At 42.7% G+C, this 27,893-nt stretch overlaps 1 protein-coding gene and 1 long non-coding RNA gene across 2 annotated transcripts in view; both read right to left on the minus strand.

Moving 5' to 3' along the window:
* The window catches only part of LOC6526858 (neural cell adhesion molecule 2), a 60,699-nt gene that overhangs the window by 32,385 nt on the left and 421 nt on the right, over positions 1–27,893 (minus strand). The window lies entirely within an intron of this gene.
* On the minus strand, positions 302–27,887 carry LOC120320550. The gene is made up of 2 exons (XR_005560046.1): positions 17,854–27,887; positions 302–17,798 (listed from the first exon to the last, which is right to left on the minus strand). It is a non-coding gene; the product is annotated as an uncharacterized LOC120320550 (long non-coding RNA).

Below are 27,893 nucleotides of genomic sequence, written 5' to 3' on the forward strand. Positions count from 1 at the left end.
GGTTGTGCTGAAGTGTGTGTGTATGTGAGCACTGCGAGTTGTTGTGGTTAATTTTGAGAGAGACAGCTATGTAAGTGTGGCCTGCTCCTGCGGTTTCCCGAAGATTTGATTGCAACTGCAGTTTCGGCACGCCTGGATGCCCACTTGCTGTTTCCCGGGCACTTCAGCAAGGAGAAAAGTCGATTATTATATGTTATCCGCATTAAGGAATTCAATGCTTTTAAGCCATTTTATCTGCAAACGGGTGTGAGCCTGTTGTTGGTGGGGTGTTTCTGGTAACCACAAAATACACAACATTTAATCATGTTAATCGGAATTTATTGAACGATGTGACTTAAATTGGAAATTTAAAATTGTAACGAAATTTAAAATTAGAGATTACAATATTTCATTTCCAGATAACTTGAATTTCAACTATACAAGTTCTTATTAAATGGGCAAGAAATGCAAAGGATATTTTCTAAATGTAAAGGATATTTTTTTGGTGTACCCTCTCTCTCTCTATCTCTTTGGTTCTGTATCTCCCTTTCCAACCCGCTGGACTGACTGTGCCAAATTCCGTGTGCAGCTCACCAGCATTTGTTTTAAAATTAAAGTGCAGAGCAGCATAAAAGCAACAGCGGGCGCACTGCTTCCTTGTCTCCAGCCAGGATACCGCCATCCTTTTTGGCACGAAGACTATGACCATGGGTGGCTCCTTCGCCGGTGGTTCGCATTCCACATATATACATATGTATCTGAGTTATGTGCCGCAGCCAGCGCTGATTAAGCGAAGCATCGCAGCGCCACGGGCATCTCCATCTTCTCCTGATTTTTCTGGTCTGCGGGCGGTACGGAAACGGAAGCGGCGGGTCTTGAGTTTGCCATCGAATGGAGCTGCTAAGTATGCTTTGTGCTGCTCACGGAAATATATGAACATTGTTTAGTTCAAGCGAGAGGAAAGTGCTCTTCGAGAGGACTTTAGAAGTTGAGTGGCGGTGGGTAAAACAAAGGAGATGTGGTGAATGAAAAATAAAAGTTACTCAGCTGCTGAGTGGTCTTAGCTATTTTTCTCATATTAATAACTCAGAAAACTTTTGACAACTCTTGAAATAACCAACGCATTATAGCATTGAAACTAACGTAGAGTTGTTTTCATAAATAGAGATGTTACAATTATATAATAAAGGTTTTAATAGCTGGCAATAAACAGCTCGCCATTAATTCAGTATGAACTTTTATGCTGGTTAAGTGACTTATAACGTATTATTGGATAAACAAATTAATTAATAATCAAACTCAGGTTTAATGCTTTAAAACCGCTTTTTACTTAAGCGGGCTCGGTTGTTTATGACATTTGACAGTTGTTCGCCTGCCATTGATATGCAATTTGATATTTTTTTTGTGTTGCATGTAATAAGAGCTTATTTAATTAACAATCCAAACAGATTAAATGCAAATATTTGCACAAAGCCTATCAAATTAGATTTAATGCGAAAAAGCTACAAACATCGTGTTTATTGCATTTACCACCACGCCGCGATTATGGTTGGGGTTATACATAATGCGATGCGAGGAAAAAAGTATAAATAAATAAATAACTGATTGGGCTTACAATGTCATTAAAAATAAACGACCACGAACAGAGGAGGCGTGCAATAAATATTTAAATAGCCTGCTAGAATCTGCTTAGTCCGTGTTTCTCTTGTTTTTGCGGCTGTTAGTGTTAATTAATTTCAACTAAGCGGCTTATGCATATAAATCGCGAGCGGAATGGCATCAAATGACATTGAAGCTCTGCCAAAGCCGACAAGATAATTATTAGTTATTTAAACAGCTTTTGCACCATGTTCTATGCAAATCCTATGCGATTTATACCGAGAGGCAGCGCGAACAAATGACAACAGAAGTGAAATGCCCACGGGCTTAAAATGATTTGCTTCAAATAGTTATGAATGCCAAGAGCATACAATCTAATGATTAATTATTCAAAATACATGTTTATATAGTTGTAATTATTGTCTCCTTTAAATAAACAAGTTCTGTACATCGTTACATGGTAGTTTTTAAATTTTCATCTGGCGTTTTTCCATTATTTTATACATGGGCGACGATTTTTCCCCCGGGGTGCAACTCTTGCAGCTGAACAATAAATTATGTGATAAATCATTTAATTGCACGACCCGATTGAATGTTTTGATAGTGCAACATTTTAAAAAGAAACAAAGAAATCCACAGGAATACCGAAACAAAAGGGCGAGGCATTTAAGTCATCCCATGCCAGCCAACTTTTCCCTCTATCAGCCGAGAATAAATCAGGGAGCAAAACCAAAGCAATAAATAATAAATCAGCGCTAACGATTTGCACAGAAGGCGGCGCGGAGTTTTTCCTTCTTTCATTCGGCGAGAAAATCCCGCTGATAGCTCGACGAGCGACTCGATTTGCCGTTCATGGAAATTATGCAACCAGATGAAAAATAATGAAATTAATTGCTCGGAAAACCGTCGGGCAGCAAACCAATGCAAAACTCCTCCTCTCAATGGCAATGAAAATTGTTGGGATGGTCAACTAGTTGGATGAAAAAATGGCTTTCAACTAGGAGAATTTCTGCCATTGTTAAATGGGCGTATTGTATAAGGGGGGAAATTTCCTTAGAGTTTGAGTATTTCAAAATTCACATAAATATGGGAGAAGAAATTTTTTTCATTAAGAATAAATAGGACACGCCTGGCTTACGAAGGGCAATAAATCGTTTAACCTGCTAAGAATACAAATGATAAATTGTGGTAATAAATAAGCCAATTCCCAAGTGTCATCACGCCTTCAGCAATCGATTAAGATTGATTTTATAGGTCAAAATTTGCATTAGTTAGGAGCAGAATTATTCTTCTCATTTATACGTGCAAGTCACTTGATGGCTTAAGTAGAAAATGCTTTCAACTTGTCAAAATACTGAAACATGCTGCGCAATGCAATTTGTTAGCTCCAATGATGATTGTGGATAGAGAGGGGCATCAAATGCAAACATTTCATCTGCATCCTGGCATCCTGGCATCCTGGCATCCTGGCCTTCTGGTATTCTGGTATCCTGGTACCCGTTTACTCCCCGCCGTCAGTCGTTAATCAAAGTTAAAATGCGTTAAACAAGCGCAGCCAGCGCAACAAAATGCGCATTTCGATGGGAGCATTCATGATGGGGTGGTGCCCAAAAGTGGTAGGTGGTAGTGGTGGGTATGTGGGTGTGTTGGTGAGCTGCTCCGATAGTGTGCAGTGCATTCGACTTCCGCTTCCTTGGCAGCCGAGCTGGCTTTCCGCTTTTCCGCCTCTGCATTGGCTCGGCGATCTCAGCTATGCATTTCCCTCGACGTTTGCATGTTTGCACAATCCAGCCGGCGACGCGTTATAAACAAAGTTTATTACAACGGCTCAGGATTCGGTTTTGGTTGTGGACTTTGGCTGCACTGGCAGAAGTCACGAGTGTTTTGCTTGGGAATATGTCTACAATACAGCTTTACAACTTAAATAAAGTTACTCTTTTGCTTTACACATGACAATTAAATTCTCCAAGTACACAATTTGTAAAATATTTGTTCTAAAAGCCCAAAGCATTTGTTTCTAAATGGCAACTGCTGTTGTGTCGCATTTTTCTGCCTGCACATCGCATGAATACTGCTGAGGCATTGTTGCACATTCTCTGGAGGCGCATAACTTGTCCAAAACTTTATGCGCGCCACGTTGCTGCTGACAAAATGGCGACGTCCCGACAATGTCCTCCGTTGATATGCACTCCGTGCCCCCAATTACAGACACGTCCCTAAGCCAAATGCATTGGCAAACCCAAACCCAGAGAGGACGAGTCCTTTGGCGTCTTTGTCGCCTGCTCAGCCGGCTATTAAACCAATCGTCTGGCAATTTGTCAAACATAAAACTATGCAACTTCAATAGGGAAATTGCTGGGAATTTTCGCAACGCCAGCAAAATGCTTGGCCTCAAATAATCGTAAATGTTTGTGAGATCGAGATATGTGCTTGGTAGATAAATGCCATGAATTACAAGCGTGGCAGTTTGCAATTAGCTTATGCCACTTTGTAGTTTCCTTTACAAATTCACTTAGCTGGTATACTGTGACCTAATCTGGGTGCTTTGAGGGTTTACTTTTATTGGTTTTATATTGCATCGTCATTGGGAAATCAGCTTAACCAAGCAACAAGAGAGTGAAGAAAATCTGGTGGAGGAGATTTCCTTTTCGCTTGCAAAGTTTCCATTTTATTGCCAGCTTCGAGTTCGCCGCTCTGCCGTTTTATTAACGAAATTGCTACTCTGTTCTAGGTGATGGGGCGTGGCCTCAAGGAGCTGGAGGCTTTGATTGCGCCCAGGTTTTTCCTCTACAGCTTTTAGCAGCCTCTTCAGCTCGTTTGCTTTCAAGTAGAATTTGATTAAACGCCGTCGTCTATTGATTTTACACCCCAAAAGTCACACAAACCAGATAAAAAAATAAAAGAAAAACGATGATAGATAGAAGGCTGAAAACTCCGGAGGGAGAAAACTTTCCAACTACTATGTATTTTAATTAGACTTTGCCATCGGTGGTTGTTTTTGTTGACTGCTGACGCAGCCGCTTCCGCTTTTCTGTTCTTCGCTGCTGCGGTTGTCAGTCGAAGCCACAGGATATTTAAATTAGCAGCTATCTGTTTAATGCCTGGCTAATATTGCCATAGTTAATATATCGGCTCGTAAGTGGTTTGCACAACTTTCGCAATCTATCATCTTCGTAGCAGCAACTAATTGCACGGTCGACAGGGCGTATACGTGATGTGAGCGCTCTTTTAATGAATTTAATTAAGTTGATCATCACAAAAGCAGAGGAAAATGTCTAAACATTTTTCACAACAAGCAACTTTGGTGCGTGCGTGTGTGTGTGTGTGTGTGTGTGTGTATCCGTATGGAGCAACAGCAACTTAAGGATCCTTTTGCAGCTTGAGCCAACTCCCTCGCAGTGTCCTTCTTGGGCTTTCAGTGAAGCTGAACTCTGTTCTTCGTTAAAAGTTCTCAAAAGTGAACTTTTTAGTGTCTGCTGTGACTGGGGACCAAACTTGCAATGCACTTGGCACATTGCCTACACTAACAGCAAACGGAGTTGACAATTTCTCTGTGTTCCGTTTCTTGTTTAATGAAATGTCGAAAAATAGCACTAATTAAAAAGGCAAACACACACATAGAGAGCATGTGGCCCAGAAAAATGCAATTATTGTTTCGGGTGGATATTGGCCAAATTACACAGTGTCCTGTATTTTTTAAAAACTTTATGATGCCTGTCATCTGGCTTTCGTAAGCTGCTGCCAAGTTTTGGAATTAGAAGCGATTAGTCAACGAACAATGCAGCCAAAGAAGTGAAACAAAGAAGTGATTTCTCCGCAACTTTGCCACTTTGCCACATTGTCTGTACTTGTACAGAAACAATAACATGGAATAATTTGTTTAACCAGGCTGTGTTAAATTTCAATTCAGACATTCTTCTCCCATTATTATGCAACCGAAACGAATCCCACCCTGAGGATGTAACCCGATTCCCTGTCAAGTTTTCGCACAAAACTCTTGGCTCTCGAGTTACGCAATTTCCTGAAGCGCATTTGCCACTGCAACGCCACATCCTGATTCGTCCTGATCCTGCGTCCTGCCGCACTCCTGAATGCCATAAAGCTGCACAAAAGTACTATTTATGCAGAAAAAGGCGAAAAATTTATGGCTACCCTGGCGCACTTCCTGCCAAAAGGACGAAGGAAACGGAGAACTGGTTCCGTCTTATCAAGAACTTGGCAACCGAAACACTCTGGCACACATGCACCCATGCACCCATTTCAGTTTGGTTCGATATTGAAAGCGCATTAAGCAAAACTCGGTCGCACTTAGTTAAGCCGCTTTTGACAGGACTAAAAATGTTTGCATGTGTGAAGCCGAACCGAACTGCCTTCCACTGGCAGATTCTAAACCAAAATGAAAATTGCAATTGCAATAAAATGGCTAAACGCACTTGAGCGTAATTGCAGTCATGCAACGCTACCCCCCCTTTTTCGGCCCAGCCAAGTGTGTCGGTCCGAGATGCATTTTACAATAAAATATGCGTCCAAATTTAAATGAAAACGGCTCTCCAGCATCCCCAGTCTGCATTCAGCAACAATATAACTTTTGCGCTGCATCTCCAAAACGGCCTTAAAGTGCGAAGCCTTGGCAACTTGGCAACGGCATCTCGACTGGCTGCATAAATCGAGCCTGGCTGCGGTCCCTGCCTTATCTCCTTAAGCTGGCGATGTCCTGTTTCTGTGTCCTCTGCTGCTGCTGTGTGTTTCTGTGTGTTTCCGAGCCCAGGGCCCCATGTTAGCCGGCGCCAGGCGGCTAAATCGTAGCAGTCAAGAGCAACAGTAAACATGGCCAGCGGCCACTTTGGCCACGTCCAAAAATCTCAGCATACGAGTCACATTAAATTAGCCGAATGGTCATTGGCTGTTGAGCCAGAAAATGGCAGCCATTAAATGGGCTCGAACTGTTAAATACATGGCTGATACCAGTAAGGCCGAAGCCAAGCCAATAAATTGCAGGGCATAAACTAGGGATTAAAAGGAGTTTGCTTTGTAAAATTTAGTTTAATGGAATGGTTAAATCATAATACATTACGGTACTGTTTATACATACAAAATTCGAATTAATGTAAAATCTAAATTAATTTAAATATAAAAAATCGCCGAACAATTTCTAAAATATTTATATATTAAATTATGTATCTTTCTGAAGCTGGAACCAGAGTATAAATAAATAAATAAAATCTTTCTGAAGCTGTTAAAGTGTAGTTATATATGGGAGGCTACATTTTTGAACCCAAAAAATACGAAAAAAATATGCAGAATATTATTTATGCATATTTTGTGAGCCTGAGAGCGCTGGATGTCCTCGCACCGCACGAAGATGCTGTAAATATAAACACATTTAATTTTTTTTTAATTTTCCAAGCGAATGCACATTTTCGGGTGCTGCTGCTTGGCTAGGCACATGTCTCTGTTGGCTCGAAGGCTTTCTGGGCGGATCGCAGGGTGTCGCAGGCAGCCGCAAACACGGCCGACGCAGCAACTGTTGCAACAGCAGCAGCAGCAGCAGCAAACTGTAGCAACTGCAGCTGTTGCAGCAACAGCAGAAGCAGCAGCAGCAAAATCAGCATCAGCACAGACACAAAACTGGAGCGACATGTGCCTGGCTGTGCGGCGTTGAAGAAAAACATATTGTTAATGGAGTCGAGCATGTGAAACAACAAACAGGACGAACCACTTTTGTCCTGGCAGCACTGTGAAAATGTGGCCAAAATCGAATCAGGTTGCCCACGTTTGTTGGCCTTAATTTGCCTGACAAAAGAGCGATCAGCGCAGTGTTTTTGCACTGCGGAAATTCATTAAAATTGTTTCGAAACTTGTGATTTGTTTGCAAAATTACTTATGGCACGCTAATCACTGAAAAGTTTTGTCAGTCATATTGAATGAAGGTGTGACAGCGGCAGCTTTCAGCCTTTAAGGCTTAATAAGCATTTAATTGACGCCTTGAGAAAGGGCTCTGCAAAAGTTGAGCAAAAGTTCAAGGCTCACACACACGTGCGTCGCCGGAAAAGCCCAACTCCGCCCACTTTTCACCTGCCAACGCCCACTGTGCGTCGTCTGTCAGTTGCCAAAGTAACCGAGTCGTGCTTCTTGGCTATTTTCCAAAGTCCCAGAGCCCTGTTAAATACTCGTACGCAATTTACACATTCGATAAGCCGCTTTCCAAAGGGTGTTGTTTTTTTTTTGTTTCAGAAAAATAAGCATCACTTGAGCAAACCCGACAGCCAACTGACAAGCCCTAAATTTAAATTTAAATTTAAATTCATTTGACAGCCGGTGCGTATACGTAACGTGCTACATGGCGCATGGCTCTGCGTTTGCCTTTGCCTTTGGTTTTTGCATGCTGGCATCGCTCTATTTTTCGTGCCACGTAAACACTTGATAAAACTCGCATAAATTTTTATCAATGTTGGATTCGATTTACTCGCACATCAAACGTGGTAAAAGCCGCTTGGCCCATTTAACTGCGCTCCGCTTTGAGCGTAAAAATCGCGTTTAGTCATAAATAAATAAATCCGTACATGCATATCAATGGGCACTGCGGGTAAAACTCGGCAGGTTTTTTCCTATCAAAATGAAAAACATTTCCCCAAAAATACCCTAACTCAAAATTGGAGGTGCTAGAATCAACTAAACATGATGTAAATGTACATTTTAGCAAAAGAAAGCTACCAAAAAAGTTAATGCTAAATTTATTTTTAAAACAGTTTTGTAGTGTAAATGTTTATTTGTTTAAAATTTGACTGCCGAAACTTTCGACGAGGATGTCACCAAATAATTTATTGCTGCCAGCGTTTATTTGACTTTCAAAAGTTATTTTTTTAAGCTCTTAAAGCAGAGCTCATTCAAAACCGAAAAGAAGTGCAGAATAGAATACACTCAACTTGTAAACTACTATGCTGATATTATAACGAATTAGGCATTGTCTTAAACGCACGGCTCTAAAATAGCTCAAAAGAATGCGTAAAATTCCAACGTAAACCCCGATTTCCGTATGTGGGCTACCAGATTTTATGCATGAAATTCATTCAGGAAATTTCTTTTGTTCAAAATATATTTTTAGCCAGAATAGCCGCACCTGAGCCAGTGCTTTATGCTGCGGCTTGTTGCCCTCAGTAAAAATAAATCTACCGCATTTACGCCGCCTCGTTGGTTTTTGCATATTTTATATTCGTTGCTCAGTTGCTTTCTGTGTGGGCAAATGCACAAAATATTTGCTTGTTGATTTTATTGATTTTTTGTTTAGCTGCTCTGCAACTCAGAGATAGAGCCCAAAACGCATTTGTTGGCCAAATGGCAAAAATGGACTGCCACCGAATGCTAAGCCACTTTGTGCCGCCTATGCTGGCGCACTACCAATGGCAATGTGACCGGCAAAATGCAATAAAAACGAAAGCCGTGTGCACAAACAAACCGTGAATACCATGAAAACCATGAAAACCATGAAAACTATATAAACCACAACCAACAACAGCTTTCTAGCCCCTTTTCCCGCGGCATTTCGCTTGGCAAATATTTACCTGTACAATCAAATTTAAAATAGCCAACACACACTACGTGTGGCACGTTGAGGCATTACGGGTTTAAATATTTTAGGCAATTAGCGGGCAACACACTACTGCCCTTCCATTCCGGCGACAAAGTGGAGTTCTCCGGAATAGCGACGGGCTGAGTGGTCACCATGGAACAGTTGCTTCACAAAGTTGCTTAATTTGCTCGCTGGGCGGGGCTCTGGCACTCGAGACATGGCCAAAACTTTGCCAATATATCAGATGCTTAAAAAACATAAACAGCACAATAACACAAGGAGTGCACAGTGCGTTGCCCACTGCACAGGGGTGTGGAAGTGGAAAAACGAGATGCAATTAGATTAAATGGAAAAGTATTTGAAGTGAAGTTTAATAGAATAAAAAACAAATGAGGTGTGGAAATAAAAAACATGCAATTAGATTACATTAAAAAGTATGTAAAGTGAAGGTAGATAGAATGTTATACATATTTTTAAATAATGTGTGAAACTTGTACTCCATTATTTAATCTTAATTTGCAACTATATAGATATCGTTTTCCATTAGTAATAAGCCAGTGTGCCAAGCAGGGGCAATGTATGACTTTTGTAACTTTTGCCAACATGCCGCTGCATATTTTCTCGCTCCGTTGTTGTGCGCAAATGAATGGGTAGCTCCTTCAACTTTGTCTGGGGCACACAATGTGCGAATGGAAAGTGTCTAATAATGCACGAGTTGTAGGTGTGCACAGCGTTTTTGCGTAATTAAATGAGAATGCAGGGCCAAACGGAAGCGGAAATGGAATTGAAAATGAAAATGAAAATGAAGTGAGTGCTAAGGCGACGCATAAGCCATTAAGCGGGCGCGAAGCCATCATGTAAATGTCCCTCCTTGCACTAATGGCTGGCACTTTAATTGAACCCCGGAACGGTTGATGGTTGATAGTTAATGGGGGGGGAGGAGGAGGGCGTGGCAATGGAACCGCACCCAGCAGTACCCTGTCACTAGATGGTTTGACCCAAGTTATGGCAGTATGTGCACTATCATAACCTCTGTCAGCTCATTTGCAGCATTTGTTGCAGGCGATGGCTCGGAAATGAAGTGACGTCGAGAAAAACACAGGACGAGACCATGGAATGGGGGGGGAGAGAAAGTAGCAAAGAGACAGGAGAAAGCAGAAAGGGACAGGCCATTAGCCACGGAACGACAACAACGACGAGGACAACGAATTGTCAACAACAAGTTGACAAAGCGTTGCGCATACGCCGCGTATGCGGTGGGCAACTATTTCCAAGCTGTTGCACACTTTCGAGCTCACTAAGCAGCTACTGCTTATTGGCCCTGCCTCTATGCCTCTATGCATCGTCCTGTAGCACGGCATCCTTGTGGCAGGGATATCTGCATCTGAAAGGCTTTACCTTATTATAAGCCCGATGCGTATTATTGATAGTTTAAATGCAACAATAAACTTAATCCCTAATGTCCAAACTTAATAACCTGCTTTACACTCCCAATAAATGCACTCACTTAGCACACACAATTACTTTAAACTAAGTCCCATACACGTCCTTTTCTACTAAATTCGCTTCTGTTAATCCAACTGTCTATTCAGCAACTGCTCTCTCTCTCTTGCAATATGGAAAACAGTAAGCAGCTTTTGACAATTTGCTGAGTGGGTTGTCGGCTCTACTATGCTCTTCTATGCTCCTCCATGCAGACAGTCAACGCCCCGCTGTTGTGGCTGCTGTTTGCATAAATACATTTAAATGGCCGGAGAGCAATATGTTACGTGTACGCAGTGTTCGCCCGAAAACTGCAACCATTGTGCTCTGTTTTTGTGCTGTGGTTGCCGCCCTGCCATGCATATTTTTAAGCTGCTCGACTTTAATAATGGTTTTCGGTCAGTTGGCCTGGCCACAGGCTTGATGGTTTTGCAAACCCTTTCCGGTACCCTGGTACCCTGGTACCCCAGTTCCCCGGATCCCCGGGTAAAATATGTAGGGAGTAGTAGCACATAGCGGGCACCCCTTTGGCCCTTCACGCTTTTAATGAAGTGGCATGCGAAATGGCAGGAGTGCGGCTCTTTGTCCGGAAGTTTGGCATTACCTGCAGACTCTGTGGCTAGGCAATGCAATGCACCCGTTGTTTACTGCACATAAACTGGAATAAATTCCAGGAAGCCTTGGAGTTTCTTTGAGTTCATTAGTGTTACTTGAGGAGTCAAATCGCTCTCTAACGAAATGCAAATCAAGTGCAAGGCTGCTAATGCGGTGGCACAAAAATGCAACTCATTTTTAATATCCTGCGGCGGCAGATGTCGACATAGCAGCAGCAGCATGGCAAAAAGGTGCCGGAAATTAAAACTCAATATTCGAGTGATTGTGCGCCGGCCAAAGAGGAATTGTTTGAGCCATCGCCATCGCCATCGCTATTGCCACTGCCAATGCCACTGCCACAGCCACTGCCATTGACTATTTGACTTGGACCGCACAAAAGTGCGCAATTGAGGCGGCAAATCAAATGAAATCCAACGGAACGAATCGAAACGTGCACCCAGCTCTCCATTCTCCATTCTGAATACTACCCTCGGCTGGCAACTAAAACTCGAGTTTAAACTGAGTTTCTAGCCCCCCGAATGGCATTCAGTGCGACGTGCAATTTTCGCAGACGCTCAACGAAATTGTTTGATTTTAGCCAAGTGCAGCTGCGTCACTGGCATTTTGCTATCTTATGCCATTGCCGTTTGCTAAATGTTAATGCCATTTCAATTGCTACCTCCCCTCCCCTACGATCCCAATTTCAAATCCGGGTCTCTGTGGCCTTTCACCATCTCAGATCTGCTGCTGACAACCAACTTATTTCGCACCCAGAGATACCCTCTCTTCGGAAGCCAAGCACTCAAGAAAATGGGAACAAAGAAAGGGTTTTAACTTGTGTAATTTTGTATTTTATAAGGCTTAATAAATATCTCAAGCTTCCTAGTGTCTTTATTGTTACCATGTGGTCTTAAGAGCGCAACAATAATATTTATGTTTTTTGTTTTTGTTTTACCAATTGGTTAAACTACTGCTTAAACAAGAACAACCAAGGGCATTTCATTTGCCATGTGTGGATAATCTTATAATGCGCTTTCCACAATTTTTTTTCTATTTCAAAGGAACAATTCAGAGGCTTGTGCAGTGTGCATATCGCATATCTCGTTTGTGGGACACTTTTATATGTTTGCCGGGCACTTTGAGGCAGGGATATGCAGCAGGAGATGCTCGAAGCCAGTGCCAGGAGTCTGTTTTGGGGCAAGGATTTGACTTTGCAGCGCTTTTGGGGTCCTGCCAATGGCTTCATAATTTGCACATGAAGATTTCATAATCCGAGCAGTTACCGTTTACGTTTAGCAGGCAAATGTGACCGATATGGACACCCAGAAGAATTCAGCTGCCTCAGCAATCGAAGGATAATTATGGAAACAAGGTTAATCTGCACAGACAGTAACTTGAGTGCTATCTGACTTATGTGTAGTTGAACTGGGCTTTCTATACACCGAACTTTTATTGCTGTTTAACTAGTAGCAGTACTAGGAGTAGAGTTGGTCTGAAGTTTGATTTAAAGGGCTCTGTGCATCTGAAACATTTCCAGGGGCGCATTAAAAAATGGTTCTCGATTAGAATGACGCTCACGTCCAATGCCGGCGCTCTGATTGATTGACTGACTAAATGGCTTGAATGGCTGATTGATTGACTAGCCAGCCCTTGCACACGTACGCACTCGCTCAGTATTCGCTGCGTAAACTAAAGTTGGCCATCATTGCGATACTCTTATTCTCATTTTGGCATCTCAATGCCTACACATTGAATCTATATGCTGAAACAGAAATTGGTTTTCTATGTATGTCTTGGGGCTGCTTAGATTTATATATCCAAATATATCTAAAATAGTTTAGCTTCTAGCATTAAATTCATTTCATTTGGCACCTTTTCGGTAATTCTGGATCGTATTTTAGCTTTTTAAGTCGTTTATAAGCTACGTCTTACTGTACGCCCTTTAAATCCCTTTGCAAAGTGTATTTACCTCCGTCGTAATTTCGCCGGAACCTCCAATTGCTTTTCCATTGAGCTTTCATGTGTGCTGCGTATGTGATTTGTTTTACGCCGAATTGCATAAAACATTCGCAATTGCGTGGCTCGTGCTCCGGATGGTAAGCGAGTTAAGGCTTATTTATATTCACTCCAGACACGCCCACCCACCCATTGCCGCCCCCCCAAAACCACCCAAACCACGCCCCCTGCAGCTCGTAATCCAATAATATTGCAGCACATAGACAGCAGCTACAAATTAGCCGGCTTTCGGTGAGTTTGCACATCAAGGCCCGTGGGCCATCATAACCGCATCTGATTAAGGCCAAGGAAGTGGGCGCCAAGTGGGCTCCTATGCATATCGCACACTTGATTAAGGAGCCTGGTCATAACGCTGTGGTTACGTCAGTGTCGGCCCCGTATAAATAAATCAGGCATATTGCCGCCATCGGCGCCCACAATGTCATCAAGCTGTTGCAACTGTCACTCTGATGAGCCAACTCCTCGCTTTATTGACACCGAGGGACAGCCGAGATGAGGTCCTGTGCTCATGCAGAGGTGAGTGGTGAATGGCCGTCTCCTGTTTCAACAGGATGCAGGGAACATTCTTCATGAATATTTTTATAAGAAAAATCCATCAAACTATCACCTTTTACTTATTTCTTGATTACATATTGAAAAATCCATCAAACTATCACCTTTTTCTTATTTTTTGATTACATATTGAAAAATCCAACTTATCATCTGTTTCTTATTTCTTGATTACATAGTGAAAAATCCATCAAACTATCATCTGTTTTTTATTTCTTGATTGCATATTGGAGTAGATTAAGTGTAGATATGAAGTTGTAGTAAAAATGCTATATGCAATTGCATATGCTATGCGATTGCAATAAGATTAATTCTTCCTTCTTTAAAAGAAAATATATTACTGAAGTAGTTTATAGCACTTTGCAACCAACTTGAAGATGCCACAGCTGTCAGCCATCAAATGGCTTCATTATTATTTGCATTGCACTTTCACTTGCATGTTAACATCATGTAAACCAAAGTTCTGCGGAGGACAGCCGTTTAGACGTTCCGCACCGCCCCGTGACCCCTGACCCCAAACCAACTAACCTCCTAACCCCATGACCCCCTGAAAACACCCAGTACACCCAGAGCAGCCAGAACAGCAGACTCAGTGGCTGCAGGACGTGCTGGTGCCGATTGCTGACGCGTTGATTGCTGCGAAGGCAAATGCGATGGCAGGCAACTAATTAAAAAGTTATACGAGCAACTTGCACACGCCTTTAACTTTGGCCAAAGTAATTAAAGTTCGCGCCATGGCCAAAACCAAAACCAAATGTGTATGTGCTGCTCGGTATGCCAGGCAGTCGTCTCAACTCGCATCAACTCAACTCAACGCAACGCAACTCAACTTTGGCGCATTTACATTTCACACCTGTGCGTGTAAATTCGCCACAAAAAACACGACCGCGGAAAAAAGTTAACGCACAAAGTTAAGAAAAGCGCTTAACTGACAGCGAAAAATGGCGTACACAGTTTTTTCCTTTAATTTCATAAGGCTTAGGATAAAATTAAGCTTTTAGCTCTTGAATTATTAACATTAGCTTGAACAAAAAATTTGATATGAGATTGCGTAATGAGTCTTCTAGTACCCATGAAAACTGCAAAAAAAGGATGGGTAATTAATGTCTATAGTAAAATTCAAGTCATAATCTTAGAATTTATTCAATTCATTTTCCAAATATTTCAAACCAAATGAAAGTGAATTCTCAGACCTACGTATTTACTGCCAAATCCGCTTAGAAATCCCACTTAAGTGTAATCCCGATTCCCATTGTTGGCTCACAGCAAATCAGCATAGATAAACACTTGCATTCGATAATGCGCTGCTGTTTGTGTTATTTTTGCATAATAGAGTGTGAAATTGATATGGTTTCCATATCGAACTTATGTATATACAAGCCAGCTGGCAAACATAAGTGCTAATGTATTATGTAGTAATTGACCAATAATTAGTCAATGCATCTTGTCTACAATTGCACGATAAAATCACATTATTTGGTCACTCCGGTGATGTCTTCCCGGGGCCTCGAAGGCAGCGAAAATGTCACAACATGACAACTGTTTTAGCATTATTAATGTAGCCACTTCTCCACCCAGGGGGTATTTTCGAGCTGAATTAATTAATACTGCGGAGCGCATAAGAGGATTACCAGCTTTAAGGGGGGGCAACCATAATTAGTTTTCAATACCATCACAATGCTATTGCAAACTCTGATGATAACATGTTAACTGGGTGCAATGACCAAACGCAAGCGATCAATTCGCCAATCAAAAGTATATGGAACCTCCTTTGTCCTGTCATACGAGTATACGAGTATACTTGGCAATTAATTTAGGTTGTCATTGTTCGCGTCTAGACAACCATGAGCTAACACAGCGCTCAATCTGCGGTGCAGTGAACTCTGACGGGCCACTTTGGCCAGTAATTACTGTAATCAGGCATGGCAATGGCATTAGGCTTTGACATCGCACCGCCACAGGGCGGCGATCAAGTTGCCCCAAGGCAGCTCATTAGCCGCAGGACGAAAGTTGCCTCGATAACTTGCTGAAACATCAAAGCGGCCCAAATGCTGCTCACAAAATGCGAATAATTGGACGAGATTACAGCCATTATGGGGCTCGAAGTTAGCTGGAATTTAGCAATTGAATATAGCTTTCAAAAGGATCTTTAGATGGTTTTTAAAATGTTCCCTAGCTTCAAGCGTTGATATTGACTGAAACTAAATTAAAGAGTCATGCAAAATAGCGCAATTTCTTAAATGTGCCACTGCAAGCAGTTTAAATTCAGCAATTGCATTTTCGCAATATACGTTTTTGTCACATAAATAAAGAAAGAATTACGCTTTTTGTTCGCTGCCATAATTTCTTTGAGTGCTGACCTCACAGCAGGACGCGCAAGCGGCTCTCAGCGGAATTGGTTGAGCGCGACAGGAAACTGCGACGGTCCACGCTGCGTATGATTAACAATTTAAGCGTGTGCATATTTCACGGCGGGCACACGCATTCGGGCAAAGTGAAAATTGCATGCATAGACAATGGACTGGGGCAATGGTCGTCCCTTAAAGCGGATGAAGGGACAGGGGACAGAGCTTTAAGTGCTCTCGTTCTCCTCCGTTCGCTTTACGCAAGATTGCTTCTTTTTGGCAACCAACTGCGTCACCAAGGCACTGGGCACTGTTGCAGGCTTACAAAGCACACGGCATTAAGCAGGCGACATCTGCATGCCCGGCGTCACAAAAAAGGACCAGGAGATGGTGTCCAGATTGCAAGGACTCCGCACTGACACTGTCCACCGGGTGAATTTCAGTGAGTTGTCACCCTCTGAGCGGGCAAACAATGCGCTCGCCTAAGCAAAGGACCCGCACCAATTGTGCTGTGAGTAGCGAAGAATGTGCAGGACATCCAGGACATACAGCACATACAGGACATGGCAGAAGGCCGTCTAATAGCCGGTGACTGACTGCTCCGCCATTGTGCAACTTCAATCACCAGCCAGCCCATGGAGCACATCACTCGTCGATGGGCCTTCATCAGAGCCCCCATTTCTCGGAAAACTCAAAAAGGTAGTCCTGCTCGACACATTTGCTGTCCTGTGGAGAGTCGCTTATTGATTGAACAGGCTTCCAAATGTCCTTTGCATCCGCTTATGGCAGCATCTTTTTGTGGAGAATGGCAACAGTTTGCCGAAGGTTTTTGTTGCTGCGGCAACAAGGTGCAAATGATTGAATTTCCGATCTTGAATAGATGAGCATTACAGAATGGCAGCTTTGCGGAATAGGGGAAATTGTAGTCATATATAAATTGGGTGATTATTTCACATTACTCACTGAAAACCAGTCTACCGGAGCACCAGTTCCACTAAGTTTAATTAAACATTATTGGTTTTATTGATTTGACACTACAAAAATGTATTTGGTATTACTTTGTGGAATAAATCATAGAAAGGTAAGTATTTGCCTACAGTTCTCTAAATATAAATATTTTATATAGGATAAATAGATTTCCTAATATATATATATACATTGTATGCTTTCCTACTTTTGCACCGTGTACTTAGGCACCGAGATGAACTCGACTTTCCGACACCGGTCTCAGTGGCCAACAGTTGACCTTCCGCAGGCGGGGAATCCATTAACAGATCAGAACCTGCTCCTTGGGCGCCTCGAGTGGATTTCTAGCCCCCAAGTGGGACGCCCATGTTAAGTAGCCCGTTCATTAGACCAATGGCAAGCACACACAGTTTGCATAATGGCCAAGATTAAGTGAGGCGTGGGAGTTGGCCGTGCATTCAAGTTTCAAACATAATGCCACTAATTGCATATCTTGATGTGCCTGATGCTTGATTTCGAAAGCAGGGGCCTCAAGTATGATTGATTCTGTGGACTTGCCTGGACTGAGATGGTTCGGGACACGCAGCGCAGTCTCATTACAAAGTTACGATGCAAACTGGGCCAAGATGGACTTATGGACTTTGCGCAGAGCACAACAACGAAGGCAACGAACTATCAGTGGAGCAACGGCGAAGCAACTGCGGAGCAAAAGTAATTTTATTATCAAATCCAACTTTAACAACTGCAACAAACCTCCTGCCTGCTTTTCTTTCCTCCGGGCGGTCGGGCCAACTTGTTATTTGGCTTGTAAGTTACAAAGTCTTGTTCGTGTCCTCGGGGTAATAAAACAAAACTTTGTGTTGAAAATGAAAATGTACAGCGCACAAGCGAACAAACGAATGAATGCAATGCCAAGGCGAAATCCCAGGTTCTTGGTCCTTGGTCCTTAGACCTGGCTATCCTGGCCATCCTGGCCATTCGTCGGCCATTTGGCCATGCTGTGAGTGCGAATGACAGGCGGGCCAAAGGATTAGAGTGAAATGTAAATTTCATTTGCCGGCTCCTTCTTTTTCTGCAGCTCTCCTGTTCAGTTTGCAGATGTCTAATTACGAGCATTGCCATAATGCGAAAGCCAGAAGCTCTTTGGAAATGGCACAATCAACCTTGACCAACACGATTTGCATGCGGAAATCATTGAGGAATTTTCTCGTGAAATTCATCGATTTTAGGAGTGTCGATGCAGAATAAACAATTCAGCAAGTGCCAATTATGCAGACATTTTTACCAATTTAATGAGAGTTAAGAGCTTAATTGAAGAACTTTGCCACATTTACTCGTACGGCTATTGCTTTTAATTCAATTTAAAATGCCGAAATATTTTCGAAGAATTCTGTTCAATTAAATAATTTACATATTAACATTACGCTTTTAACCAATTAAGTATTTTAAGTAACTGTATATAACATACAGTATAAACTTGTGACTACTTTCTTGACGCTTGATATCATTTCCCACAAGTTAATCCCACATCGCCTTTTCTACCCACTTAACACTCTCGCAGATTAGCAGAAAAATGACAATCTCTGGTTATAATTCAAAATACGTCTTCCTGCGTGAAAAATATAACTAATGGCCAACTCAACCGGGTTGGCTCCTTCGCCCACTTCCTGAATAATAACCCTTATAACCCCCATCCGATTTTGGCCCGCATTGCGAATGTGTGTGAGCGTGTGGAGCTGGCCAGATAAGCACATTGCCATTTGGAGAGCTACCTGCTCTTATCTGCCAAGCCATTTACCAGGACTTCTGCTCCTGCTCCTGTTCCTGTTCCTGCTCCTGCTCCTGTTCCTGCTCCTACTCCTGCTCCTGCTGCCACCTAACACTCCTGGAACTTGCCAGGCCAGACTGAAGCGCTTTCCCATTTCACAGCTTATTGTTATTCAGCAGCGAAAGTTTTTTCTGCTTCTCGCAAAAGTCATAAGAAGTTTGAAAGGTTTTTTCCCCAGCTCGTTTTGGGCTGCTGCGTAACGTAACTCACTTGAGCTCTTCTCCTGGGACGCCTCAATAGTTTTATGAGCCCGAAATGGGTGGGAATTTGAGGTCCTTCAAGTCCCTTCTTGGGTCCTTGGGTTCCGCGGGCGGCGGAGTTAAATGCATTTTTAAATTGCAGCGAAATTGATCTTTAGTGGTGCGAGCTGGCAAGCTGGCAAACTGGCGACGTGTAGCCATCAAAATCCGATTTACTTTCTCGAGCTGCTATTAAGGCAAGGACCTGCCAAGTGGCATATAAATCGAGTGCATCTCTGACTGGCGGGATATCGTGTGGGTGTGTGTCTTTGCACTTTCAAAAAACAAATTTTATTAATCTTATAAAGGATGGTAGATATAAGAAGATATACATTTTTAGGGCCTACTACTTATAACTTTAATATGTTACCAATTGTAGAAAGCAATTAACGTAGCAATTAAATGAACTAAAGCGAAGCTAACCCTTCTGAATAGTTCTGTTTCTCAGCATTTACTGAATATCTTGCACTTTAGTCTGTCTAATTGCTGCCTCATTTCTTCGACGGCTTCATACGAAACTTCTCCGCTCATTTCCGTTGCTCATACGCCATGTAAACACACTGGCTGGCAACAATGAGTCATAAGGATGGCAGAACCGCAAAAAGTGCGGAACGACGAGGACTCCACGTAATTGCAGCACGCACTCCGCCAGACTTCGATGCATTTGTCATGGCATTTATTAACCGTTCACGTGCAACTAACAAATGATATTTTGCCGCTGGCAGCGTTGGCGTTGTTTTCAGCCAGGCGAAGGAATTAAGCGAGCATTCAGTATTTCCTCCGTGACAGCATCTTTCTGACAAATTGAATTTGGCCAGGACGTGCTGTTGTTTCATGGCATGGCCACGCTCCATTTGCGCTGCATTGACGACACGATGGCCCAAGTCAGCTGGCCAAACTGCAGAACATCCAAGCGCCAAGCGCCAAGCGCCCCTCGAATGCCCAACTCTTTGGGTGCACCGGAAACTTTTCAATTACATTACGTTCTCAAGTCGATGAAGGAGCTTTCCGTGAGCAAAGAGGAGCCAGGAGCAGCTAGAGGGATCCAGGAGTAGCCCGGAGGAGCCAGTGCAGCAGCAATAGCAACATGTTCGCCCAGGCGCCCGCTGACAAGTCATTAGGAGTGACAAATTGCCGGAGTGGGGCGTGGCACTCGACTCTCAACTCTCGAGTCGAGTTGCCAAAGTTGGGCACCACATTTAATTAGACTAAACTTCGGTCCACTCGCCGGCTAATGCAATTCATTAAACATTTAATGCCCGACCCACAACTTTGCTGGCAGCAAACAAGTGCATCGCCGCCAGTTATGATGGCCACTCCTCAAGGACTTCCATCGAGTTTATCCCTATGCCTCATTCGGCATAACGAAGCCACAAACTTGTGCTGCTGTTACGAGCGAAGGTGCAATACATAATATTGTGGTTCCTTCTTAACGAGCGTGTGCCTTAAAGTGCTCCCCTCTTGGCCATAATTTAGCCTCAGTTTTCACTGCATATCCATTATCCCCTTACGCACAATGGATTTACTTTCTCCCAATGCTTTCCTAATTGGATGGAAATCTTGTGTGCTTTCCTGCGCCCTAAGTTCCTAATTTATTATTAAAGTCACAAGGATTGGTCGTTTATGCAAGGGTTAATATATGCAGGTCGATCATTACGCACATTTTCAGTTGTTTTGCGCACCTCATTAAATTTAAATTTCAAATTAGCTCAATGTTTATGTTTAATATAGCAAATATGCCAGTTAAATAATAACACGAATAATGGTTAGGAATACTCTGGTTAGAAAGCAAACAGATACTAGCCAATAAATAGCTGTATTTATTCAAGTGCCCAGGCATGCAACTTAACTCACTCCGCGTTGCAGTTGCAATATGAAACGGACGAGGGCGAACTTCTTACGGGTCTGTCATTACAAGACTGCGGTACAGATGGGCATGGCGGCTGAGGCGGCTTCGCATTTACTGATTGATGGACTTCGGCCCGATAAATTCAATTGTCAGTGGTGCGAATGGCGTGGTAGTGACCGCTCTGCTCCACTGCTCCTGTGGCCAACACTCCCGGGAGGGCAGTAGATTTATGGGATGTCTCGTGGCCACATAGGCCCGCTGACCGCTTTGCGTTGTGGATGTGGAAGTGGAAGTGGCAGTGGAGGCTCTTGTTGCGGCACAAATTTGTAAGCTTCCTGACTTGCCCAGCTCGTTACGCAAAAGCGCACATATGACAGGCAATTTGTGTTTATTGCGTGGCCATAAAGACCTGTCATATGGCAGAGAAAAACTACTAGCACAGCTGGGAGGGCACAGTGGCAAAATCCCTTTTTGGCCTTCGTTAAAGACACCATTACAGAATCCGCCCACCGAAGCAGACACAATCGCACTCATACGCTGACTTGGTCACACTCAGAAGCCGCAAATGCGCCACACGATTCGGTGTGTCATTAAAGGTACATAACGTTTTTCTCCATGAGCAATGCTACCCCTTACTGGTTGGGGTATATGCTGACGATGTAAATTCAAATCATAAGTCTTAAGTGCCTTGAAGTTTTATTTTAGATTTACGTACGGAAAAGGGGAATGACTTAAAAATTTCTTGCTAAAAATTTAAATGAATATATTAAAATATTTAAATGAATATATATAAGTATACATAATATATATCCATACATCCCAAGAAACAAGTTTATTTTCTTAAATAAACGATAATTATCTAATAGGTAGACATGTAACTTTACCCTTGAAACTCTTTCATTATTTAGCGTACTCTGCCTGCATTCAGTTGATTAATATGCAATTTCTTGATGGTGGAAACGCCATTAACGCACACACATGCAAAAGAAAAGCGCTTACACACACTTGCTGTGTTTTTTTTTTCGTTTCTGGTTTCTGGTCGGTTGGCGAGGCTCGAAGTCGAGCGTTTTGGCTTTGTTTGTGGAGCGGAAAAAAACAGAGTAGCAAAAACAAAGGGATAATTTAAACTCTGTCATAAACTAGGTTAGCATCACACAGCGCCACCACCCACTAAGCCACCCCAAATCCACCCACTCACACACACAGACCAACACACACACACACACACACACTTGACTGGCAGACTTGGCTATAATAACTGTCGGTCGGCTAGGAGTTTTTCTTCATCAGTTGCTGTTGCCGTGGCTCTTACTGTTGCTGTTCATCCTCCCTTGAGCTTTATTTCCTTGGTTGGATATACAATCTTTTTTGCTCCTTGTTGTCAGACAATACGCGCATTTATTTCATTCACTTTTTTTTCCGAGGGCATGGGGATATATATGTATATATATATATATATATGGATGTGGGCGTGCCGCGGTCGGGTCATGCGGCATTATGTGTTGCATTTTTTATGAGTCGCTCTGCCTTTTATCACATATGCATACACATAAGTGCAGCCTGTGTGCTTTTTGTATTCATGGCGATTCGCAGCCGCCACATAAATTGGCCACAGAGTTTAAAATGCCTTTTTTCCTGCCGCCGGCGGAAAATGCAAAGTGGAAACTGCCGCTGAAAACAGTTTGGTGAGCTATACTTGTGAAGGTATTTGCACGGTGCCACCAACGGCTTTAGCTAGCTTCTATTTTTAAAATATTAATTGTGATTTAATTAAATTGAACACAAGTTTTAAGTCCTAAAACAAATGGAACACTCAGCCACAACACAAATTGTGTTGTTCTACGCTGGCCGCAATGCATTCGTTTTAGATGTATTGAGTGTTCATTTAGCAATTTGTTTACGGCTTTTCCAGTGGCATTGGTATTTAAATATTTCCAACGTTGCATAAATAAATCCGTACTAAGGTAGTTGGCATATAAAAAGAAATAAATGCAACTTATTGATAAAAACCAATGTCGGACGGAGTGCCATAAAACAGCGATTAAATTCCGGATTCCCCGGCGAGTGCATGTGTGGAATGCCCTTGCAGGCGATTTTGCTGTTTATTTATTTGCATTGATTGAAAACACACACAAATCGATTATTACGAACGATTTTTTGCCAATATTGCCGATTTTTTTGCACCCAATGTACATCGAATCGATGGCGATTGTGTTTGGGCATTTTCATTCAATGGGGGCAATGCATAAACATCAATTAAATTCGCTTGTAAATCGGCGATGTGTGCTTTATGGTAGATATAAGCCCATATCCTTTAACAATTTAATTAAATGATATCGCAGTGGACCACGTCCCCAATTGCACACTATCTGCACTAAATGGTTTCCCACTGCTCCCAATGTTTTTCCACCGTTTTTCCAGCTTGACTGACTGCCATTCATACCACATCTATTGTTTAACTTTGCCGGCGGGGGTCAGAGGTTAATTGATGATAAATTGAAACATCATCATCGTCGCCCATCTTGCGGTTGGCTGAGAAGCGAAAAAGAGGCACGCCGCGCACAATGGCATTTAATTAATGAGCAATTGATTAAATCATAAACAAAGCAGCGAGACGCGATCCAAATTGAATGCCCAACAAATGTTGTACATTTATCTCCCATTCCATTCCATTGCCATTGTGACATTTTTCCCGTGGACAAGTGCAATGATTTCTGGACATTTGACTCGGTGCGTTGTAATTGCCACAGCAATTTGTTGGAATTTCCCGCTATGATGCACTCGAATTTGTCAGCCCCAGTTTTCCACAGTCGGCTGAATAATGATCGTCTGCACCAATTTGAGCGGTTACCCTGGTATTTTAAGTGATATTTTTTAACTGCAGAGCAGTTATTTTCCACCAAAGGTAGAACCACAAAAGAGCACTTATCTTAGTCGGCTTTTTACCACTCCAAAACTAAATAGATTTCGAGTAATGTATGGCAAGCTCTCGACATTTATAGCTTTTGTCACATAAAACAAGCTGGAAAACAAAGATAATAAGTACGCAGATTTAAATGCAAACCTATTTTATTATTTTTCTATTTGTATTTATAACAAGAAAAACACTTTTTTAAGAGCACAAAAATGCCAAACGTTGCAATTTGAATACCAATTAACTTCAATTTACCGCCCTTTGGAAGCCATTTGGAAAAAACACCAACTTTGAATCGGATCCAACACATTTCGGGTGTTAACAAATTGAGTTCGGTTTGTGAACCCGGGGCTAACTGGCCATTGTAATTATTCACGCCGCTATTCGCGATAAAAAAAAAATAAAGAAAAGAGATATATTCACGTATATACATATGTACATGCGGAAAATGGGGGGAAAACGTGATGTCAGTGGCACACTGAAATGCAGGACTCGACACCACCTGACAGCCACTCTACGTGGAGTGCTTGTCGGATTTTTAAAAAATAATAACAAAACGAAAACTTATGGCTTACAGACAGTGACACAAAAAAGTAGACGGCCAAAATCATGCATGCAAAGTGAAGGCGAAAAAGGATAGCAAAATGGGATACGTCACGTGGCAGTGGGTGGAAAAGCTGGGCGGAATGACAGGACACTTTTGGCAGTGTCAGTTAAATGGAACACCCGATCCACGAGCCACACAACAATGGCCAGTTGGGTTCTCGTTCGACTTCCCGCTGGGCTACCCAAAAACTTAAATGGTGTCAAGGCTGATGAGTTTGTATCGCCCAACCAAGCACCTACACACACACTCACGGAAAATGAAATTCGGAAAACTTTAGCACAAGTCAAAGTTCGGATGCCGGGCAAAAGTTGTACAAATTCAATAGATAACAATGAAGTGAAAGCAAGTGAGTTGAGACCGTTTTGTGGCTGCCGTTGATGGAGGGGTGGCACTGGAAAAAACTGGGGCTACTTCAAGCTCCTTTATAGAGCTGTAATAAATGGGTATGATGCCAACATCGAACGTCTATTTTAGTTACTTAAAGTTATAACTTTTGATCAGACTATTTAACATTTTAAAAATAATTTAATGTTGAGAAAAGAGGCATTAGCTTACAGTGAAGCACGTTATAAATAGGTATTCCTTTTAGATTTAATATTAAAAAGATATCAAAGAGGAGCTAAATTTTTTTTCCTGTCCTTCCCCTTTGCCTCCCCAAACTCCATCACAGTCATCACCCTTTTCACGACCCGTTGACAGCGCAAATATGCAAAGTCAAGTGGCAATTTATCATGCGATGCAGTGGCACCGCCCTCCGGGCAGCGCGAGAGTTAAAGGTGGCGGCCCAAACCGCCGCGTGGGGCACTCTGGGGTTAAGTGGCAAACTAAATTGAATCGCCAGCAACGAACCATGCGTGGGCATGTATCTACGCCTACAACTAACACCCCGCGGTGCCCCAGCCCCTCGCCCCCCTTCAGACTGCACATTGGATGGCGAGTGATTTCCATGCGACTTTCCATAGCTCAGATTTTTCGGAAATATTCAAGTTGTAAAGTGGCACGGCACTTTAAGCGAGTTTATATACATAAGTTGCATGGATTCTGTATTCCAATTTATGCGATTTTACAACGGCGCATATAGTTCAATTTTAACTTAGCCCTCGAGACAGTGGCAATAAATAAATATGCCAGGCCGCGAAATTAGATAATTGTTATAAATTCACCGGCATTTATCTAAAGTAGGTCTAGTGTCCACGGCTCGGTTTACGGTTCACTTTGCACTACAATCGATGCGACGCTGACCTTTCCCTCAATTAGAAGCGCACACCCACCCAACCGCCGAGGGTGGCGCACAGTGCCGGTCGAAAGTAATGGGACACATTTTCCACTGGGGGCGTTGCTGTCGACACTTTACCTCATTAGCAGCAGCATCGGCCGGCTTGCATAATTAATGATTGCCCCTCGCTGCAGGCTGCGTATTGATTTTAATTTGTGGAATTTACTGGGTAAATATGATAAATTCGAGATGACAGAAGGGCTTTCTGCGCGAGATGGGCGTACAGCATGAACAGCACTTAGCAAAGTAATTAACCAGCCCGATTTGGCACCGACTGCCTGCCAGCTCGGTCATCCTCATAGTCAGTTGTTGGTCACATCGAGCCAGTTGGTCACTTGACAATCCGAAACTCAATCCCTCCTCACCGAAGTGCCCGGAGACGGAAGTGCCCAAGGCAACCGCAAAACAACTCCACTCCACTCCAATCCACCCCATCCAGCGACCCGAGGCGCCTCCGGAAATTCACCCTGCCGTTGACAAGCCTCAAGAGATCCGAGCAAAGACACTCGTCCCAGTCAGTAAGTGACCGCAGCAACAGAAACAGCAACTGGGGGGCACTGGGAATATGGCGATGTGTCGGTTTCTGGGACGGCGAATGCAACGGAAGGATGCCATGCGATGGGCAGCGATGACACTGGCGGCGAAAGGCGGAGTAATATGCGTAATTAAACAAAACCGCAAGTGGGGCAGAGCAACAGAAATAAACGGACTTGGGCGCAAAAAGGATCCAGTTACCAGGGATAAAAGCAACTGCAACTACAGCTGCAGTTCGTATCTACTCGAAAGATGGTCAAAGTGAAAGGATTCCACAAGGCGCAGTTGGGACTCCCTAACTTGGCACTTTCCTAACAAAAAACTACAGAAGTAGTACTTTGAAAATAATAATACCCATTGTTTCGAAGAATATTCGTAAATGAATATTCAGCTCATGAAAAGCACATTATTCATTTGTGTTTCTTCTTAAAAAAAAAAATAACTCAAATCATTGACACTTTACTGCATGACGAGAGGCGACAGGAAATGTTGATACCCTTCGGCGAGGATGACAGCAAGCTTAAATTAAATATTTGCGAGGACGCAGGACGCAGGACGAACTGGGTGAAGTGCGGGCCAAAAGGACCAAAAGGACGAAAGAAATCAAAGAAAGTCGAGCCAAAAACGCAGCGCCACATAAATGTGGAGCATGCAGATTGAAGTGTCGTCCGGAGACGAGGAGCATGGCAAATGGAAAAACGGGAAAACGGGAAAATGGTCCCATGGAAAATCAGAGGCATGTGGCAGGCTATGGAAATGCCATTCAAGTGCGACTTAACACCCCCTTTAGACAGCTTTTAGGCAGTGGAAATTGATCGAAAGACTAAGAGCAAACATCATTGACTGACATCGACTTCAAAAAATACAACGGAAAACAGTTGAAAAGAGAGCAGTGCAAAGCGGCGCGATAGAGATACTTTCGCAGTATCTTTGAGATACTTCAGCCAAATGTGCAACAATGTGCCAGCATCGATTTTCTATTAGCCACGAGACGCCAACGAGCCAGAAAACCAAATGCAGAGGGCAAATATTGATAAATACGTAACAAGACGACGACGAGGAAGACGAAAAGCCACAACAACCACATTATGAATACTACTAAAGCTCGTAACTGTCCGTCGGCCAGCCAAGAACATAATAAACGCCGTCCATGAAACCAAAAATAATGCACAAACGTAACTCGGAAGAGGTCGTCACATCCTCATCCCCATTCCCAATCCCCATTCCCATTCCCATCCCCATCCCCATTCCCTTCAGAAGAACGATGACCACCTCAGCCAATGTCACACTGCAGCGATGAGTGGGGTCAATTCTTTGTTAAGCAAAGATAGAAGAACATACCAATTAATAGTATTTTTCTTATTTCAATATATCAATATGTGTACCTTTTAATAAAATATATATCATTTACATATCATAAAATATATTTACATTTTTTGCTAGCCCTAAACTGTTAGCTTTAGAAGCATGTGAGCATTTATATGCATTTCCTTGTAACACTCATCCATTTCGTTAACACTGCCTCTATTTCTCGCAGTGTGCGAAC

Source organism: Drosophila yakuba, chromosome 2L (genome assembly GCF_016746365.2).
Source record: "Drosophila yakuba strain Tai18E2 chromosome 2L, Prin_Dyak_Tai18E2_2.1, whole genome shotgun sequence".
Taxonomy (NCBI): domain Eukaryota; kingdom Metazoa; phylum Arthropoda; class Insecta; order Diptera; family Drosophilidae; genus Drosophila; species Drosophila yakuba.